The sequence below is a fragment of the Peromyscus leucopus genome, unplaced genomic scaffold, assembly GCF_004664715.2.
Source record: "Peromyscus leucopus breed LL Stock unplaced genomic scaffold, UCI_PerLeu_2.1 scaffold_228, whole genome shotgun sequence".
NCBI classification, from domain to species: Eukaryota; Metazoa; Chordata; class Mammalia; order Rodentia; family Cricetidae; genus Peromyscus; species Peromyscus leucopus.
This window is the reverse complement of record NW_023505101.1, coordinates 125,269-146,635: the sequence shown is the minus strand read 5'-3', so window position 1 is coordinate 146,635 and position 21,367 is coordinate 125,269. Positions and strand designations below refer to the sequence as shown.

General features: G+C 41.8%; 1 pseudogene; it reads right to left on the bottom strand.

The window, feature by feature from the left end:
- Positions 1 to 5,056: 5,056 nt before the first annotated feature.
- On the bottom strand, positions 5,057 to 6,288 carry LOC114693400 (annotated as a pseudogene).
- Positions 6,289 to 21,367: the final 15,079 nt, after the last annotated feature.

Sequence of the window (21,367 nt, the reverse complement as noted above, 5' to 3'; positions counted from 1 at the left end):
TCCCAAATTTCGTTTCTCTGGCCATTCTTTGTTTCTTTTGAAACTCAATCGGTGTCGTCTCTGATAGCTGTTTTTTATCATAATTCACAGAATTTAAAAGTGCATTTCTTCTGTTATGAGCAAAACTGTTTCTTGTCATCTATTGCAACCCCTTGCCTGTGATATGTAGGAATGCTGTTCTATTTTATTAGATATAAAGACTATGCATTTTATCTGCCTATCAAGTGAGCTCTCACATTAATTTTTCTGAAATCTTGTTTCTTCTTCTAGTTGTATCATTCATAAATAAGTTAGTGTCTTTGTTTTCAGTAATTTTACCACATTTCTATTTATTACCCAATTTTATTTACTAGTATCTTCATTACTGTTAGATAGTAAGGGAGAATTATATTTTCATATTTTTTTACGATTATAACAGGAATGCTTCTTGTATTTCACCATTAAACATTGATGCTGACTTTTGTGCTCTAGAAATGTTATTCTGTCATGAAACTAATCTAGCAAATATTTCAAACATTTACAGGAGCTTATGTTATTTTCTTCAGTGTTTCAACATTTTCTGTATTGATTGACTTTTTATTCTCATGCTGTTTATTTTTACCTCTTGAATAAGCCAAGGATGATATATATATCCTCGATATATATAAACATACATATATATTCCTATTGTTTATTGAAAACTGAATCTATATATCAACACTATTTCCTGGGTTTGAACTTATTTCTTTATCATTTTCTACATTTCAACATTTATTATTTAATTGCTTTAAAATGAATTTGAATTTATTGAAGTTAAATTGTTTTTATAGTGAAATAAAAACATTTGAAATACTATGTTTTATAATGTACTTTCATGTTATTTTTGTTACTTTTTTTAAAAAAAAATTTTTGTTTTGAGTCAGGAACTAATGCAGCTTGGGCGGGCCTTGAGCTTTTTAATGTAGCTGAGAATGATCTGGAACTGGAACTGCTCCTCCTACCTCGGCCTCCTGACTGGAGTGATCACAGGCATGTGCCACCAATCCTAACATAGACCTTAGTTTTTTAGAAAACAGTGAATTAATTTTTTTATTATGTGTACGTGCCAGTTTGACTGTATGTACACCATGTGCTTGAAGGTATTGTCTTTGGAGGTGAGAATAAGGCATCAGATACTCTGGAGATGAAGCTATAGTTGCCTTGAGCCACCTCATGTAGGTGCTAAGAACTAAACCTTGGTCTACTGAAAGAGCAGCAAATACTTTTAAATGTGAAGCCATCTCTTCAGCCCAGATGTCTTTGTCTTCTGAAGTAACTGATATTGGCTTTGGATTTCTTTTTAGCACTAATGTTTTCATAGAAACGTTGGTATTTTCCAATGGCCCAGTTTCTAGCTTTATATCTAGTATGCAAAGAATGTGGCCATTTCAGTTTATGCTTTATTTTTGGTGGGAATTTATTATATTTGCTATTATGCCTAATATGACAATTTTCATAATTATTTCACTTTCTAAAACATCTTTAGTATGAAGAACAGAAGTTTTAATGTTAGTTCACGAATTCTTTGCATTTGAAGACTTTTTCCTCTGTGTGTATGTATAGGTTTGCATCTGTGTGTGCAAGTGCACATGTGAGTGTAGCTGTATGCACAGGTGTCAAGGCCAGAAAACCACAAGTGTAATTTCTCAGGAACTGCCCACCTTCCCCACCATGTTTCTTTTTAAAAGTATAAAGCATTAAAAACTTTATTATGGCCCAATGCAGTACTTTATATAGTAACCCATTTTAATGTAAAAACATTTTATGTACAGCTGCAAAGAAGCAGCTATACAGACAGCTTGGCATAAAGACAGATTGTAATTCAAAAGACCAGAGTTATGATAAACTGGAAAATATTTTCTCTGTAGAAAATAGTAAAAACAATAACATTTCCAAATTAGCCCATTTAAACCAAATAATAGCTGAATTATACATATAAATATTGTTTGGATTCTGGGATCCAGAAGAAATCTTACCTTCATTTGTTCAAAGAGCTATATTTTATGTAAGTTGTGTAAAGAGTTTACTACTAACCTTGCCCTTCACTGTTTGATTTATGGCAGATCATTTTTCTATAGGCTAACCCAGAATCCAAGGTGGTTTTAGCCTCTCCTCTTGAAAGTACAGCCAGCATGTCCTTTCATCTGCTTGATATGGCACGGGTTCCTATCCTAAGAGTGAAATGTTTCACTAAAGCATGCCCAGTGATTGGGCAGCACCCAAACTTATTATGGACCACAGAGCTATCAACAAAGAAAACATTCAAAAGAATTCTGAGCACAGAGGACAAGAATCATCTGGTTAGAGTTCAGGGGAAAAACCTGAATCTAAATAGAAAAAAAGAAACACTGCTTCAACCATAGGAGCTGATTTGGTGATCAGAACCCTTTGATGGCAAGGGTTCTGGAAAGACCAGTTAGGAGGTAAATATCACACTAAAATCAGAGAATAAGCCGGACAATTTAGTTGATCTAAACAACTGAATAAAAAAAATGACAGAGTGTGTGATTCTGTTTTTCCTTCTGAGCCTTCTAAGATCTCTGTACAGAGTGTCGTGGAAGGCAAGAGGACCCACCGCTTAAGCATCTGTGCTATGTGGGATGTTTCCCTGAGAAAGAAGACCTGATGACTCTGGCAGTTATTACTGGCCAAGTGCTAAACCGAGTTCTTCAGTTACCTCAAAGCAACAGCTTAAAATGGCACAGCTTGTCTTAGGAGAGTTCTCTAAGCATAACTTTTCAATGGAGAAGCAGCCTCACAGATGTAGATCTTATACTGTGGCTTCAGACCTGGGCCACTGAGAGACAAAGTTGTCCCATTCTGCCCCTTAAAGACCCCAGATTGCCCACTAGTAGATATAGTCCCTTGAAAAGGGTCATAACTCATCAGGGTGTGAAAGACCCCCACTCCATTATGAGGACATGGGGCGTTGGGCCGATGAAATGCCCCCCCCCCCCCGTCCCAATAACTTAGCCTAAGAAACGCCATTCTGAAGGAATCAGAAAAACAGGAGTTCACAGCTGTAGCCAGCCACCCGGCCTTGAGAGAGATAACTATGGCCAGCCATCCAGCCTTGGGAGAGAGATAACTGTGGTCGGCGGCCTTGGGAGAAAAACAGTTGAGTCAAATCAGGATATTTTATGGCTGGCCCCCTGGCCTTGAGGAATAAGCAGCTGGGCTGGAAAAACACCCACTATACCCTGAGCAAGGCCAAGTCAGCCACACACATACGACCCCAAGTTCACCCTGGCCTTCTTTGAAACAACCAATAGGGACCCTGTAACTATGCTTCTCGCTTCTGTAAGCGCGCCTCTGCCCCTGGGATCCCATGAAAAGTCCCCCTTGCCCTAGGAAGGCGCGCAAGTCCTCCTAGAGACTTCGCCCCAGGTACCCGTGTATCTAATAAACCCTCTTGCTTTTGCATCTGATCGGTGGTTTCCGTGTGTTCCTTGGGTTTGGGGTCTCTCCTGAAGGAAGATCTCCCCTGGGGGTCTTTCAGGTGGTGTCATCCAGCAACTGATGGGAGCAGATGCAGAGACCCACAGCCGAAAACTAGGTGGAGCTCAGGGAACTCCACAGATGTTGGAGAGGAAGGATTGTAGGAGCCAGAGGGGTCAAGGACACCACGAGAAAACAGCCCATAGGATTAACAAAGCAGTGCTCACAGGAGCTCACAGAGACTGAATCGACAATCATGGAGCCTGTATAGATCTGAGCTAAGTCCTCTGCATATACCCTATGGTTATGTAGCAGGGTGTTCTTGTGGGACTCCTAACTTGGGGGTGTCTCAGACTCTCTTGCCTGCATTTGGGACACTTTTCCTTTTACATAGAGGGTTTATGCTAGTCTTATTATAACTTGATATGCCATGTTCGGTTGTATCTCTGGGAGGCCTGCTCTTTTGAAGGAAATGGAGGAAGAGTTGATCTGGGGGAGAGGGAAAGGAAGAAGAGGGGCTGGGAGGAATGGAGGGAGAAGAAACTGCAGTTGGGATGTAATGTATGAGAGACTAATATTAAAAAGGTCCTGACTCACCAAGTGGTCACCACTCAAAGCGTGCTTCCTCCCATCTCCTCACCTGTGAAGATGAAGAACATCTTCGTGGCTTTCCTCAAACATTCTTCAGCAATACCAACTGAGACCCCTCTTCCCTTAATTACTTCTTGTAAATCTTTAAAAAAAGGGCACAAACAGTTAAATACCATGCATCAAGTCTCATTATCCATGAAAAAAAAAACTAGAGACTTCAGACATTTGGAACTGAACTTCAAAGACACTGGCTCCTATGAAAATGTACTTCTATATACACTGTCTGTAGAGAATTCACCGGAACACGAATTGCCTTTCTAATGAGAAACTGAGAGTATGTGGAGACACTATGGAGAGAAAATATACTGTGTTCCACCCTCAACATCCAGAGTCTGGCACAAACTATTTCAATCAGCTAAATCTGAAATGGGTTTTGAAAAGAACTGCTCAGTATCAATCTCAGCAGAAGACACATATAGACACGAGTGATTGTGAGGAGGCCAAGAGGCCAAGAGGCCAAGGAATGCCAAGTATCAGGTTAAAAGAAAAAGTCCCGACTTGTGGTTTTCCAGAGACTGAGGCATCTCTTAGGGACTTTCTTTGGAGGACATAAGTAAGAGACTAGAGATGGGGTTTAGTGGTAGGGCATGTGCATGCTCGGCATGTGTGAGGTTCCCGGTTCAGGCCCCAGCGTGTGCACACACACAAAGGTGAACTTGCCAGATGAACATACAAGGATAGGCCGATGCATGGTTGGCTTCACTTTGTAAATCTAGACAGTATGTTGGAAAACGATGCAGTGAATTCTTATCCCTCTTCAAAAGACAAGTGATGATGGTTGGATGAAGCAGTTCAGAAGCCTGTCTTCTCTGTGAGGAATGGGGACTTCAAAACGGAAAGACGCACTGGGGGCTTTGACAGTGGGGAAGGGCTTTGGAGTCCGCAGTGGGAACAGTTCCTTCTCACCTCTCCTCACTGACCAGACACTTTACTAACACTTGTGAGTTAATCAAGGAGCCCTGGCCGGCTGCTGAGGCAGCGCTGCCACCGGGGCCTCTGTAGCTCCCTTCTCCTCAGTCAGCTTCCTATCTGACTGCTTGAAGAGGCCAATTGTGGTAGGAGGAACAGAACCCAAAAGCCTGATGGCTTCCTTGCTGGAAGCTTTTATCCTGTCCTTCCAGGTTTTTCTGTCTGTCCTGAATAATGCATGCAGGACTCCGCATCCTTTGGTGGACAGTTTTGAACAGTCAAGTCAACCTCAGCGATTTCTAACCCAGGGCAGCAACATTGGTTGTGAACAAAACTCCAAAATTGCCATTTTTGGAAACTCTCAGAGTGATTTCTCTTTGTTTCTGTGGAATGTTGCCATGTAGTGGCCAGTCCTGCTTTATACATGTATTCTGTGACAGCTCCTGAGCTTCTTTCTGGTTTCAGAGATGGTAGGCACCCTTGATGGCCACTGTATAACCAGATCACATCCTCAATAACCGCTACCCTCTTAGTTCAGGGACACTTTGCCAGGTGCTCAACAGTTATGGCTGCTTCCTGAGTCTTTTTACCAATCCAGTCCACCTGTACATATGTAGAGTTCATGCATTTCTTAGCACCATTAAACACCCAATGAGGGCAAGTTGCAGGGAAAAGCAATGTTTGGGGTTGTCTTCAGACTCTTTCTTGTATGCCACTCATAAAATTTCTTCCCCTCGATCAGCAAAACCCATATCAATACCTGGTCAACGTCATCCAGGACAATGTGTTTAAGTTTGGGGAGATCTAGCTTGCCAATCTCTAGGTGGTCTTTAATACGACCCAGGTCCCAGCCAGGAGATCAATCCCACCATAAAAACAAGCCAGTCATAGCCTTTTTTTTGTGTGTGTGATGTCACTGAAGTCTTTGTTCACTTGATTTGCTAATTCTCTTACTGGAGCGAGAGTGAGTCCCTGAGGAGCAGGGCCTCTCTTCCCGTCCTGTAGCCCACCCTGAAGTTTCTCAGTCAAAGGCATAGCAAAAGGAGAATGTCTTCCCAGTGCCTGTCCACACCTGGAACAATCAAGTCTTTCCCACTGTACGCGTGGTGGAATGTCTTGACTTGTATAGGAAACAGGAAGTTCACCTCCAGAGCATTGAGAAGCTTGAGTTTCTCCAGATATGGGAAAACCAGAGACAGCTCCTTCTTTCTGTCCCACAGGTTTTCGCCTTCTCTGTCTCACGACTACTTCCATCATTTTCCCAGCAGCCATAAACTGCTCACAGCTTTTCAGTTATTGTCGGAATTTTGACTGGCATGGTCTTGTACGGGTAACACAGCTGCTGTGAGGTCATGAGGGCAGTGGCCATGCCATGTCCAGCAGACGACAACATTTCATAGCACTCCTCACTGTCCTCCAGCTCTTAAACTTCTTCTGCTTCCTCTCCCATGATGTTTCCCGAATCTAAGGGTGAGAGTGTGTATGGAGGTTTCACGTAGCGCTGCTCGTAGACAGCTACCTTTTCTCAACACTCCAAACAGTCATGTCTCTGCATTAACTTCTGCCCACTACAAAGGAAGCTTCTCTGATCAAGGCTGACAGCAGTACAAATATATGGGTACTCAGATGAATACTTGGAAAGGTGGTTTGGCAACGTCACGCTCGAGCTTAACACCCATAATAAACTCCATGGGATTTTGACTGGGTTTACAGTACTAGGTATGATGTTCCTGCTGTTTCACAGACCTCAAATCTAACCAGAGAGCTGTTGATCACACTTAGTGTCGCACCAATGGGCACATCCCACCTGCAGGTTGGTTTAGTAGCATGCCATGGGTAACACCATCGACAACCCTTCTCCTCCAGTGGCCTGCCTGACACTACAAAAGCAAGTCACCAGAAAGGGGATTCTGGTCAGTTCTAGACTGGTTTAGTCTTTACTGTGGCTCGACTAAGTGTGGCTTGCAAATGTTGAGGAGATAGTGGAGTCAGACAATCCAACTCCCTGGTAGGGTTTATAGTCTACATAATAAAAATGTGACATAAGTGCTGTTTAATATGAATGAAGGACAGAGAACCACAGACCAGTGGTATTTGTGGGCAAAATATATCTATTTCAGTGGTTGTCAACCTTCCAAAAGCTGTGACCCTTTAGTATAGTTCCTCATGGTGTGGTGACCCCCAACCATAAAATTATTTTCGTTGCTTCTTCATAACTGTAATTGTGCTACTGTTAGGGATTGTAATGTAAATACTTTGGAGATAAAAGTTTGCCAAAGGGATTGCAACCCACAGGTTGTGAACCTTGGTCTATCTGAAGAGCTCATTTGCTGGTCTTCCTTTTGGGAAAAGTAAGAAAGTTTTGTTTTTTCGCTATTTTTAGTGATCACGTGATAGTGGTGGCAAGGTTGTGTCAGTACATTCTAGGCATAGAGATAGAAAGAAAATACTCACACTTATTTACATGGCTTGTGCTTCATGAACTCTGTTTTTAACCAGTGGTTGAAAAACGTGAACATCGACAATGACTTGATTTTACTTGTGTCAATTCAGAGCCAGAACTTCTGACTTTCCTCTTCATTTCTCTCCCTTTCATCCGTCCTGACTGAATAACAGCGAGTCATTTCCTTTTCGAGGTAGACTGCCTCTTCCCAGATCTTTTGCCTAGGACCATTGCAGACGCAGGACTCAGCGCAGTGATGTGCTGGAGTGTAGGAGCACCTCACATGGATACAGACCGGGCAGATGTGTTTTCTACAAAAAAGAGATAATTTTACTTCTACCCCTTCCAAGAGCTGACTCAGAGTTATCAAGTTACTTTCAGTTTTTAGAAAAAATGTCCGTCTGCAACTCAAATGTTTTATACGTTGTTAGGATAGTGACGGATAATTTTTTTTTTTTTGGTAAATTGCATTTTATGATGGTGATACAACATTATACTATTGGATTTATGAGGTTCATGGCTTTGAGATTTTGCACTGGGCAGCATGAGTACATGGATCCATTTGCAAAAGGCAGTTCTAATTTTTCCTTGGATTCACCTTTAAATCTTACCACTGACTTTTCAATTCTTCTGACTACAAGCATCAATCTCTTCTATTACCTTGTGGCTTGTACATGACGAATCTTTCTCATGACTGTAAATTTTATACTTTCTAGGATCTCTGGAAGATGGTTTCTCATTAGTAAAATTGGGTCTTTCGGTAATCCTCTATATACATATATACATCTATCCTCGATATACATATATATCCTCTATATACATATATGTATATAGAGAATACATAAGCTGTATTTTCCTCTCCAGAGAAAGACGTGTAAATCAGGCCATACAATGTAATGAGAAACTTTCCCTCTCTAATCTTATAGTCACCTAGTTCTTCCAAACCCTTAAAAGGTGCATTGTTTAAGGGCTATATGATACTTCACACACAGATAAAAACACAAAGTAGTATTCTTAAATTTAAATTGATGGAAATGTATCTTGGTATCAGATACTTTTATAATGTGATCACAGGTGGGATGCACAGGTTATGAGGATAACATGGTAAAGAAAGACGAATTTAAAAACACATTAAAAGGATTCTGGTATGATGGAAGAACTCGATGCCATGTTGGAATGAGTGTCTGATTACAGTTTGGAAATACAGAACAAGGCTGTTTTACCACTCTTTTAGTCACTTCTCCAGTCCTGGAAACTTGATCAAAAACCCCAACAGACCTTTTCTACTATTGGATGCATAGACTCTCTCTACAATGAGGGTGACTGACTGCTGTGTTTGCAACAAGGCAGCTGCCACTGTTTTAGTGGAATTTTTACCCAGCAAAACTGGGCTGAAATGTTTGGGGGTAATCTACAAAAGCAACCCCAATAGGATATATAGATGGGGTTCCCAGTGACAGCCGCAAGGACCACCATTAGTGCCCCCTGCCCCACCTTGGGGAAAGGCACAAACACTAAGTAGTGCTTTCACACCACACAATCAACTAGCTGCTCCTGACCAGTGGGAACACAGCAACTCGGTGGGTGGAGTTGGCCTCTGCTATCCACAGCCATAGGACATAGTTAAGCACACACAAGGTGAGCTGGGAGTCTGAAGAGAAGAATGAAAATCAACATGGAAATACAGCCTGAACCAAGATCAGGGGGGCAAATTAGTAGATCTCTCAAGAAGATTTTATGTTGCCGTGAAAAAAATTCCGTGGCTGAAAGCAATTTACAGAAGAAAGAGTTTCTTTTGTGGAGGCACCATGGAATAGGGAGAAGCAGAGTGCTAGGGGAGGTTCCCAGGAATCCACAAAGATGGCTCCACCAAAGACTACTGGCAATGGTTGAGAGGGTACCTGAGCTGACCGACTCTAGTGATTGGATGGCTGAATACCCTGACTGTCATCATAGAACCCTCATTCAATGACTGATGGAAGCAGATGCAGAGATCCATGGCCGGTTCCCAGGTGGAGCTCTAAGATCCAGTTGATGAGAGAGAGAGGAATTCTATGATCAGGAGACATTGAGACCATGATTAGAAGAAGTACAGAGACAACTAGCCAAACCAGTGGAAACACATGAGCTGTGGACCAATAGCTGAGGAGCCCCCATGGTACTGGACTAGGCCCTCTGGATAAGGGAGACAGTTGTTTAGCTTGAACTGTTTTAGGGGCTCTCAGCAGTGGACTGGACCTGTCCCTAGTGCATGAGCCAGCTTTTTGGAGCCTAGTGCCTATGGTGAGACACTTTGCTCAGTCTTGGCAGGGAGGAGGGACTTTGATCTGCCTCAACTGAATGTACCAGGCTCTGCTGACTCTCCATGGGAGACCTTGCCTTGGAGGAGGTGGGAATGGAGGGTGGGTTAGGAGGAAGGCTGGGGGGATGGGAGGAGGAGGACAGGGGAATCCATGGTTGGTATGTAAAATGAATAGAAAATCTCTTAATAAAAAAAAAAAGAATGTGATCCACAGGGGGAAAGTCTATTTGGCCTATGGCTCCCAAGGATGAGTTCTCCTCTATTATAGAGGGAGACATAGCAGTGAGTGACAGGCATGGTAGCAGCAGCAGGAAGCTGGGAGATCACATCCTCAAGGGCAAACACTAAGTGAACTGGAAGTGGATGGGCTACAATCTCACAAGTCACCCAAGGCTGCAAATACCTCCCCAAACACTGCCATTCTCACTCAAAACACCACAAAGATGAAATCAACATTCAGCTAACAAGCTCATCTTCTTTCTAGCTCCACTCAGTTTTTCCTTCCTGCTGCAAGCTATTCTTTCTTTCAGTGATTCTGTTATCTCATATCCCCATGCTGCTTTCCTTCCTCCCAACAGCTCCCCCATCTACAGTACTAGAGGTACCTCAGCAGACCAACACTGTTCCCTATTGCTTCTGCCTTTTATTGATTTATATTTTCTCTCTCTTTCTTCTTTACACTGTATCTGTTACTCTTACTGCTACATTTCCCAAAGCCAAAGGCTGACTTGACTTGTATTTGGGTACATATCTCTACCTCCTTTTAGTTTGTGAGGGACATACACCTTTTCCTCCAGGGTACTTTGAGGAGTGAGGGATAACATATAGATATAAATATACAGGGGAGAGAGAGACAGATAGAAACACAGGATAGCCTCAGTAAGGCCTGGATCCTAGTCCACCAGTCCTTTCTGTCTTTTATAAAAGGCTTTTAAAGAAATGCCAAGGGTGGAGCAAAAGACCTTCCCATAGCACAGCCAAGTGCAGACCTTACCAAACACCTAGTATCCATGCACGTGGCCAATTCACCCCCTTATGCCACCCTGCTGGGTAAAGCAAGATCAGATCTCACTAGGAAACCTCTGTGGGATCCCACAGATTCCTCCTCTTAATTTTGTAAAGAGCCCCTCAGTCCCTCAGACCCTCTGGCAGGAGGGGTAGAGAGCTTAACTCAACTCTGACTCAGGAGCTTGCAAGTATTTGAACAACCCAGCCATCCCCAGGCTGCCACACACCCAGCAAAGGAGCAGAGATGACAAGATGGAGTGTTCTTTTTTGAATGGGTCTTAAGATGTCTAAAACAGCCTCTTAGCTGTGCCAAGCCCTTTTTTAAAATCAATAAATTCTTGATGCAAACTGCATCAAATAAACTGAATAAACTGCATCAAACTTAAAGATTCCCTTAGCTTCACCAAACCCTGGTTCATTAATACTAACATAATTCTAGTATGAACATTACTATACATATTCAGCTAGCATGACTACTCTAGTATATGTATTTACACTTCTTACAAACTTACATCAAAAGCAAACTTGTAAACTTTAGCAAACATTTAAAACAGAGCTCTTAACAGAACTAATATCACTATACATACTTAAACTTACATTCTATAGGACTGCCTTTATAAACCTTATCAAACATCTAGAAGAGATCTTTTAAGTGAAATGTTTACATTATCTTCCAACAAGACAGAATACATGAATTGAGAATCACCACAGTTAAAATTGCAAGTGAACTCAAAAACTGCTTCATTTCTAAAGTTCACAGTCAGTTTTGATATCATCCTTTTAAAGTTCCTCTGACAGTTGAAAACTGACCCTAAATTTGCCAATGCGCTCTAGAGTCCTTGTATTCCAAGTCCTCAGCCCTGGATGTTAAGTGAGTGCTGTTGCCTAGGCGTGGCTGTAACACTGGGTGCTGGTGGGCTGTAGCACTTGGAATAATGCCACTCCCTCAAAGTCACCTTTCCCGCTGCCCTTCCAGCCATCCCAGAACTGGCAGAAAATGTTGCACAGCCTGGACATTTGCCAGTTGGGGGCTTGTCCCTTCACCCAACTCATTGCAGCTCCCCTGAATGCCACAATTAAAACAACAGCAGAACTTTTGGTTCACTCTACTGAAAAACCTCACCTTAGAGTGAGGGTAGAATTACCATACTGAGCTGCCATAAAGCTCTTAGAAAAAAACTTCCTGAGCAGCGATTAGGCACTGTCTCAAAGGAGGCTGCATTGATTTGCCACTAGTCAAACGAAAGCAGTGTGGCTCTGAGCTCCGTTTCCTTTCACCTTTTACTAAATAGCAACAAAACCTTTGTCCCAAACTCCTCAGCGGTTTGGGGGCCCCCTAAGTCTCCTGCTTTCCCCAGACTACAGGAGGGAACCTCACTATCAGGAACATTGGATCATCTGCTTTCACTCCAGTTCTAGAGGATCATCATTGGAGCTGACATTCCTCTCTTCCACACTCCTTATCAAATGCTCAGGTAGCCATTGAGCTTCATTTTCATCTTGTGAAAAAAACACAAACATGTCCTCGACCCTATATTAAAACAGGGTCAGGCCCTTCTATAATCCTGATAGAGGATCTTTCCATTTCACCCAAGCAAAAGTTGCTCAGGTGCATCATGCCAAAACTTATCTATGACAGATTGCTCACAGACGTCCACATTCAAAAATTCAGAACAAAAAGAGCATGATTCAATGCATTATGTGTGACTGAGGGTAAATTTCCTTTTCTTTATTTTTTGAATTTGTATTTTGAGACTGCCATGAGCTCTTTCCACTATGCTTTGTTAGCCCAATATTTCTGACAAGATTATTTGTTCACAGAAACTGTTACTGTCCAAAGGAGTTAAGAATATAGATGTGCTGTTTTATTATTTTTGTGATTCAGTATTTTCACTTCATTCACTAGCTTCTCACAAACATCAGTGCATTACTAAGCAACCATTCTAATTTAGCATTGTTTTTCTTATAAGGACTTTCAAGTGGAGTGACTCTATTTTGTAACACAGCTAGATCTTCTAGAGTTTTGATCTCCATCTACAAAGCAGTTCTTCCTTTCTGAATACATGCTTCCTTGTTCCCATTAGATTTGCAAAGGGATTACTCACTGCAGGCGTTTATCCAGAGGCAAAGAACTTCTTTTTTTTTTTGCTTGTAAGTTTTTTTCATACCTAAAAGCAATTTTTTCCAGTGTATGGACTGTTTTTCACTTGCTTTCTTAAGCGTTTCACAGTAGCTTGCTGACAAACAGTATTAGCGTTATAATTATCTCCTTACAGGCAAGTTTTTTTGATCACTTGTTTCTCGTTTTAGGGGTAAAGCTAAGCTTTATAGCAGCACTTAGAAAAAGCAGCGTTTAAGCTGAAAAAAAAAAAACAACAACAGAATTTTGGGGCAGCATTTGAAAGTTTTTTTTTTGTCCCAGTTTATCTGCCTTTTCTATGGGCCTATTGCTATGCCATGCATCTCGCTTCTGCGCTATACATTTCCCAAGCTGCCTTTATCTATAGCTTCATGCTGTGACAAGCTATGTTACAGACTACATTTCCAAGATGCCTTTCGGGTCTGCCCGCACTCCTGTTACTGTTTACATTGTTTGTTTTTGTGCTTTTGTTTTTACCATGGGAGTTTTTTGAGTCAAGTTTTTGCTCTTTTATCACGGGAGATTTCTGTTCTCCTCGAGCTGGCATTGATGTATTTCGTTCATCTGACGTTGTCCCCACCTGTTCGAACACATTCAGATAGGCTCCTTGGTGCCAGAAACAAAAACCCTTGGGCTTGCTCTTCCACTTGACCGGGTCAGTGAAAGAAAATGAAAGTACCAAAAAGTCTTTTCAGCCCTTTCAGAGAGATTCCCTCCCGGTTAGATCTTTGTCTTGTCCTGCTTGTCTCCTCCACCAGATACAGAGTCCCTGATGCTGCAGCCTCCTCTGTGCCTCTGCGAACACTCTGCCCCTGCTTTCTGCCTGCACTCTCTCTTGCTAGGCTCTAGCCACAGGGGATTCTGGCTAGGATCTCAAGTATCTGCTGTTTTTACTGGCTTGAAGAGAGACAGGACTAGCAGAAAGGATTTGCCATGTTTTCAGAGTTTTTTTTTTTCCCCCTAGAGCAATTACAGGTGATTTTCTCATTCTGATAGATTTATTTCCAGTGAGTTAAATTTTTTGCTCTTATAGAAGGAAAAGAGCTCTGAGAATGAAAGACCTGAAAAGCTTTCAGTTTTTTAGAAGAAGAGTTACTAAGTTTTCCTACAAGACTTCTGTTCTCTAAACTTTGGCTTCAATGTCAAATGGAAACTAATTCTGATGGTATGATGTTTTCATTCAGCAGAAGTGAAAAGTTTTATTTCCTTCACAACCGCCTCAGGGAAAATTCTTCCTCTGCTTCTCAGGGCCTGATTCTAAGCTGTCTCCAGGCCAATACCTTCCACAGGAATCTTTTTCTGCCCATTTTCTTTCATCTTTGATAGATTTTTCTGATTCTTCTCCAGGATTTTGTGTTCAAACCCCATAGTGGAAATCAAGGACATATTCCTCTGACTTGTTGCTTATCTTATCCTATTTTTTTTTCTTAAACTATATTCCTAACCAATATTTCTATATTCTACCTTACTCTAAATTTCTTCCTACACTATATTTCTGTATTCTACTTTATAGTTTTTCCTTAAATTTTGTAAATACAAATTAAAGAGAGAGAGGAGAAAGAAATGTAGATAGAGAGAAATATACACTGCAGTCTCAATGTTCAACTTTAGCATTTCACTGCCTAACCTTCACTCCTGAGAATAAAAATTGTCACATTCTTTCAATTCCTTATCAGCATGCCTTATACCCATGACCCCTCCACCCCACTCCTTTTGCCAAAGTCCCTGGGTTCCTATTCATGCGTCATTTGTGGGGATACACCCCGATCTTGACCCCAGGCTACTTTGAGGAGTGATAAGAGATTTAGATAGAAAGATAGAGGGAGAGAGAGACAGATAGAAACACAGCATAGCCTCAGGAGGGCCTGGATCCTTATTCACCGGCCTCTTCTGTCTCTTCTAAAGGAACTATTTATAGGAATGCCAAGGGGTGAGCAAAAGATCTTCCCTTAGCACAGCCAAGTGTAGACCCTTCCAATCACCTGGAAACCATGCACATGGTCAATGCAGCTCAGATCTCACCAGGAAACCTATGTCGGCCTCCACATATGTTACAGCTGTTAGCTGAACATTTTCATGGGACTCTTGACTGTAAGAATGAGTTGTGTGTGTGTGTGTGTGTGTGTGTGTGTGTGTGCTCAAGAGATGCTCAGTGGTTAAGAGCACTGGCTGTTCTTCCAGAGGACTTGGTTCAATTCCCAGCACCCACACAGCAGCTTATAGCTGTCTGTAAATCCAGTTCTAAGGTACCCAACACCCTCATACGTACATACATACATACATTATATATATATATATATATATATATATATATATATATACACACATACACACATATACAGGCAAAATACCAATGTACATAAATAGAAAAAAAAAAAGAAGAATGAGTGGGCCTCTGACTCTTGTGCCTGCTCTTGGGACTCTTCTCCTCCTGTTGGGTTGCCAAATTATATTTTATTTTCATGTTTGGTTGTTATCTCTTAGTAGCCTGTTCTTTTCTAATGACAGATGGAAGAGGAGGGTACAGAGTGAAGAGGGAGGAACTGAGAGGGGAAAATGGAGGAGAAACTGTAATTAGGATATATATAGTATATGAGAAGAGAACCAGTTTTCAATAAAAGAAAAAAATGAGAAAAAAAATCAAGATAATTTGCCTCCTAGAAGAATTACCAACCCCAAACTAATTACTACTGTAAACCCTTGAGCAGGTCCCTTCCCCGGACCTCTAACTGCCAGTTCCACCCACAGAATACTCTAACTGCCCTAAGTTCTGGCCCCTGGCCCCTCCCTACAGAGTAAAAAGCCCTAAACTCTGGATGTGAAATCCCCACAATCTCCACCCTGCAAAGCTCTACCCTGAAAAGCTTCCACCCTCTTCCCAAGGAGCTCTATATAAGCCCTGTATCCTATTCAGTTTGCTGCTGTTTCTCCCTCAAGCAGAGGCAGCCACCCTCCTGGTTTTTTTCCCTCTCAATAAATCTGTTGTGTGAGGTTTGTTGTGTGGTGTGCTTTGTGTTTCCTTGGCTCCCACCTGCAGGACACCTTTCCATCTGTGTTGCAATGCTTACATTTAGTGCTGTGACTGGGCAGGGTCTCCTAGTGCCTGCATTTGTCCTTATGTTTAAGCTGCACTGGGACCCTATCCCTCATTTCAGTTCACCTGCAATGGACTCACCCTCCGGCTCACTGATCTCTCAGCATCCCATCTACCAGCAATAATTAGGTAAATTTTCCCTTTGTCAGTGTAAACGTTTCCCTGAGTCTGAGGAACCGACCATTGAGTGTCCGGCACCCTTTGGTACTCTTGGAGGTGGAGGTACCCCTTGCCACGTCTTTCAGGCTATGACCCTTTAAGCTGTGGCTGGCTCTCTTCACCTCTATGGCCCCATCCCTCCACCCAGCTCCCAAATAAACCACTCATGAAGCTTATCCTTAATTGTGAATTACCGGCCTTAGCTTGGCTTAGTTTCTAGTCAGCTTTCCTTAATTTAAATGATCTCATCTACATTCTGCATCTGGGCTTTTCCTTTTCTTTAACTTCTGTAAATCTTAGTCTTACTCTGTTGCTTGCTGTGTAGCTGGGTGGCTGGACCTTGAGTCCTTCTCCTTCTCTGGCTGCTAGATCTTAGACCCCTTCTCCCAGTTTTCTCTTCTATGTATCCTCTCTGCCTGCCAGCCCCGCCTATCCTTTCTCCTGCCTTGCCATTGGCCATTCAGCTCTTTATTAGACCATCAGGAGTTTAGACAGGCACAGTAACACAGTTTCACAGAGTTAAACAAATGCAACATAAACAAAAGTAACACACCTTAAAATAATATTCTATTACATTCCTGTGAATGAGACCCTCCCCCTAGAGTTTTTTTTTTTTTCCTTCACCTTCTCACCTCTAAAGAAGCCCTAGTATCAGGTTTCAACTGGCTTTTCACCAGTTTCTCCACTGGCTTAACCAGGCTAAACTCCTGACCCTCGTTGAGTGCAATGATGATCAACTGAATGGCCTTGGTCCTCCTTGAGTCCCAGGAATGCCCACAACGACAGCCTGCAGTGACATTTTCCTTTTCTCTCATCCATGGGAACCTGTCAGCCACACCCTCTCATTCCCCCTTGGGATGCCTCTTAGAAAACCTCCAGCGGCTCCACCTGACACCTGACTTGAAGGCACTAAATTTATTGCTTTTACAATCAAATTTGGCTTTCAGTACCCCTTAAATAATCAATCCAAAGGGCCACCTGATGCACCTTAGATCTTAATATTATTTGGACCTTTTACAAATACTGTGAGCCATCAGGAAAATGGAAAAGAGATTTCCCCATTCCCTATTCTTCTTGGCTCCAAGCCCTGTTTGTTTTTGTCTAGTCTCCCATCCGGTCCAAACACGCTGTGTGTAAATGTCGTCTTTTTAAGTTTCCATAGATGGATCTGTAAGTTTGTTGCAAGTGGAGCTAGGAGCGAGACTTAGCAGAGGGGGAGAAGGCAAAGAATAGGTCAGCTCCAACACTGCACACACCCTGGACACACTCTTCACTGTCTACACCCTGCACACACTCCTCACTGACTGGTTTCTCTCGTTCCCTCCTGCAGCATCCTTTGTCTATAGCCAGGATCTCAAAATTTTCCTGCCTCTAAGCCTTCTTTGTTCTCGGCTTACTAGATTCAGTTTTACAGGGACTCGGGTGTCATTTAGTAGAAAACAAAGAGCAGGGAGCAGCATCAAGCTGAGAAGGTAAACACTAGCCTGGCAGATCTTGAGGCCATGAGTCTGTTTCCTGTTTGATCACACCAAGTACAGTCTATTTTCCACTAAAAATAATATTGCTGACACTTCTTGCTGAGAGGGAGAAGTAGAGGGAAGCACATCTTTCCCCCTATAACAAACCAATTGATAGTAAGATATAAAATGAAGAGCAGAAAGTTTCTAGAGAGCACAAAAATATCTTGGCTGGGAAGTGTTTTGTCAATCAGATTTGCAGTTAGGTCAGGCGAGTCTCCATTCTGAGTCAACACTGAGTCTGAGTTTTCATTGCGTTGTGATGGTGGAGGTAAGGAGAATAAATGGAGGCCAAATTAGGACAAGATAGATTTAGCATCATGTTTCAGGTTACACAGAAATGTTACTTTTACTCTTTGAGTCCTGTTCTAATTTATTCTAATATTCCCTCCTTTCCACTTGCAAACATTTTATTGGGAAAGCACTTTTGAAATAGATACTTTTCGCATTCATGCCGTTTGTGCAGCGACAAGCATCGCAGAGCACAAGGATGCACCAGTCCAGCGCAACACGGGTGTGCTAGTACTGCAGAACTCAAGAGTATGCTATGAAAAGGGGCACACAGGTTTACGAGGACCTTAGCACACGTAGGTGTAAGAGTACAGCTGTGCTCAAGATGAACTAGTGCAGACTCACAGGGAGGTAATAGCACAGTGGTATGGATACAGCAGTGCACACAGATATACTTGGACAGCAGTGCCCAGCAATGCGCAGCTATAGAAATGCACACAGATGGACTAGGACAGCGATGCAAATAGATAGACGAGTACAGCAGACCACACAGATGTACTGCTACAGGACTGCCAATGGATGTTGCAGTACAGAAGTGTAAATGAATGTACGGTTACACACATGGTATTAGCACACATATGTACTAATACCACAGTGCACACGGATGTGCTACCACAGTTGTGCATGAGGTTGTACCAGTACAGCAGCAATATACCAATGTATTAGTGTAGCTGCACATATGTACTAGTACAGCTGTGCACATGGATACTCATACTGCAGTTCACACAGATGATGTAACACTCCAGCAGCTGGCACAGTAATACCACTGTATAAATGGATGTATTAGTACAGCCGTGCACGTGAGCATTCTGATAGAGCAATGCACATGGATGCATCAGCACGTGAGCATTCTGAGAGCAATGCACATGGATGCATCAGCACCCAACACACACTGATGAACTTGTGCAAGAGGCCATGCAGATGTTTAAAGCAGTGCACATGGATGTTACTTACACAGCTCGCACATGATGTACTACAACACCATCACACACACACTAGCAAAGAATTGCACGTGAAGGCACGATTACAGCACTATACATCAATTTGCCAGTACAGCAGTGCACATGATGTACTACTACAGAAGTGCACACAGATGTGCCAGTACAGAGTATGGACAGATGTGCTAGTACAACAGGGCAAATTGTATATTAGTGCCACAGTGCCTGTGGATGGGCTAGAACAGAAGTGTACACAGATGTGCTAGTACAGCGGTGCCTGGGGGTGCAGTCTTATAAAAGTGCACATGGATGTGCCAGTACAGCACTGAACACAGGTGTACTAACATCACAGCTCCGTGGATGTGCTTGTACAACACTGAACGTGGAGGCATGCTCACATCGGTGCGTATGGATGTTCTAGTACAGGAGTGCACACAGGTGTGCTTGTACTGCAATGCACGCGAGTGTGCTAGTACAGCAGTGAACATGGATACACTAGAACAACAACACAGACAGACGTATCAATACGTCAGCACACGTGGATCTATCATTACTTATGGTGTTGGGCTCAGAGTGCAGTGGATATACAGCTAGGAGTGTCTCTGTGTTCCATAAAAACTTGCTTATGCTTTCAGAATGCATACATATGTTTATTGTCCTTTGTCCTTCATTCCCTCCGCTATTTTATTTCCCTGTACTCCTCACCAAATATCCTTCTTCCAACAAATCTCTCTCCGCCACTGACTTCCTGGTCTTTTGTTGTTGTTTTGGCCCATTGCATTTAGTTCCGGTTGCTTACATGAGCATGGGTTGGGTCATTTATTGGATCACGGAGTTACCAGAGGCTACATCACTGAGGACCATGGCCTCCTCTATAGTATCTCACTGTTCCCCCCTGCAGGGTAGACTTTTCTTAGGGAGGACTTTAAATATTTCCACACTATTTTCTCAGAACGGTTCACAGGGAAGTCTCCTACATCCTTGGATTCACTGTGTAAGGGAAGGGCTGTTTCTTTCTAGATTAACCAACAAAATCCTTATTTTGCAGTAAGGTCACTGATTGGCTCCACACTCCTGCTCTGTCAATTCCTCTGTCAGGAGTGTCTGTGTGTTTTTCAACAAAACTACTGAGACAGTATTGAGTTACAGACAATGAGGACAGCAGAACCACACACTATTTCTTATGTATAATTTATTGTAAGTAATTTATAGACATGGAAATAACCTTAAGGAAATCTTAATGAGACCTTAATTGTCAACATTGGCAGTTCTTTGTTTGGTATGGATTGGCGAATTATAAGTAAACAGTAGGCTGGGTTATTTCTGAAAATTGACTGTGTTTATGTGGTGTCCCACTTTGATTTTAGTTGATAAGATGCAGATTTTTTTTTTTCATTCTTTGGGATGGCCCGTTAGGACCTGGTACAAATATTATCATTTTCTAGGCACATAATAAAAAATGTTGAGGAGCCTATACTTTCTGTTAATAAAAGAGACATTAACTTTAGGGTTGATAATAAATTAAAAAAAGTTATACTTAGTGAAATTTCATTATGGGCTCTGGATATGCAAATTGCTATTAGTAATTGCTATGATAAGTGATATCTGGTGTCAGCTTTATATAAATGTCAGCAATTAGCAGCACGTACATGATTTTGTCAACTTCAAAGCTGACTTGCTCCTGCTTATTTGAAAATATGTCACTCTTTGAAGAATATTCAGGAAAGACCTATAATTTGCTGGCATCAATCATCTAGATTTGAGCATGCAGGATTTTATGTGATTTAGTAATCTTTGCACAACTAGCCAAAGCTTAATGTCTCTAACTTGTCACACAAATTTGTCACATCGCTAATTAGTGATGAGCGCATCTTTTGCTAATTATTTAGGGTTTTCAATCATTTTCACCCATATTATCTTACTCAATCGTATTTCTGTATTAAATATTGGGCCAAGTTTCAGAAACCCTATCCAGTTTAATTAAAATTAATATTTTATAAAATTAAATATATTTCATGTTGTTTTATGATGATGTATGTGAAAGATATTTCCTCTCCTGACTTTTTATTTGCGCAGAGTTGAGAAAGATGTTGGTTAAGTGAATTAAAAGTGTTTGTGTTTTCCAGTAGATTAAACATGAGAGCAATTTTTTAAATGTACTGTGCTATAATTAGTCACAAAGAACATTGAATTGTCCTGTAAGAATTCCAACTGGATTTTGCTAAAAACTTTCATCCAGGGCTGTTAAATTAAAGATACATTTCCTACTTATTTTTTGTCTTCTCTCAGACTGAAGGAAGATTTAAGGTATAGCCCCTAGAATTTCAGATGTTTCAGAAATGGTGATTTTGTCCTTACTAAAACACTGATAAAGTGAACGGTCAGGAAGATGGAGGACACTCCTCCACAGGCTGCTAGACTCTCAGGAAATACTGTATAGTCGGAGAACAGCTAATGTG